The 801-nt window shown below is 44.7% G+C and overlaps 1 non-coding gene across 1 annotated transcript; it reads right to left on the bottom strand.

Annotated features, from left to right (window-relative positions):
* Positions 1-221: 221 nt before the first annotated feature.
* Positions 222-303, bottom strand: trnas-aga. Its single transcript has one exon. It is a non-coding gene; the product is annotated as a tRNA-Ser (tRNA).
* Between the last annotated feature and the right edge of the window lie 498 nt (positions 304-801).

Genomic DNA, 801 nt, shown 5'->3' with positions numbered 1-801 from the left:
AATTGGCAGAAGAATGTTTAATGGAGTTTAGTGTGCTTGAGTTTATTATCACGTATACCGAGGTGCAGTGAAACGCTTTGCGTTGCGTGCTAACAAATCAGAGGAAAAACTGTGCATTATTACCATTAGAGTCCATAGTGTACAGATACATAATAGAGGGACTGATGTTTAGTGCAAAAAGTGATACATGGCTCAGTTCCGCTCGGCGGAATTACAGCTGTCGTAGTCGGCAGGATTTGAACCTGCGCGGGATATCCCCAATGGATTTCTAGTCCATCGCCTTAACCACTCGGCCACGACTACACATAAGTGCCGGTGTTACATTTTGGGAAATGAAACCAGGGCAAGGCCCTCATTGCAATTAGTAGAGTTTTGGGGAGTGTTGTAGGGCAGAGGAATCTAAGGTTTCAGGAACGTTACATGTAAGACATGGTGGTGAAGAATTCTTTCCGCACTTTGGCCTGCATCAGTCAGAGTATTGCATGGGAATTGGCACGTTATATTACAGTAATACAATATATTGGTGAGCCCACATTTGGAATGCTGTGTTCGGCTTTGGTCACCCATTGATAAGAAAGATGTTGCTAAGTTGGAAAAGGTGCAGAGAATATTTACGAGGATGTTGCCAGGATGCGAGGGCCTAGGCTATATGAGAGATTAAACAGGCTAGCGCATTATTCATTGCAGCTAGGAGGATGTGGTATGATCTCATAATGGTGAGTACGGCGATGAGGGCAATAGGTAAGGATAAATGCACAGTCGTTTGCTCAGAGTAGGGGAACCGAAGAGCACACACCCATC

This window comes from Amblyraja radiata, chromosome 37 (assembly GCF_010909765.2).
Source record: "Amblyraja radiata isolate CabotCenter1 chromosome 37, sAmbRad1.1.pri, whole genome shotgun sequence".
NCBI classification, from domain to species: domain Eukaryota; kingdom Metazoa; phylum Chordata; class Chondrichthyes; order Rajiformes; family Rajidae; genus Amblyraja; species Amblyraja radiata.
The sequence above is the reverse complement of the archived record's forward strand: the minus strand, read 5'-3'. Positions and strand labels throughout refer to the sequence as shown.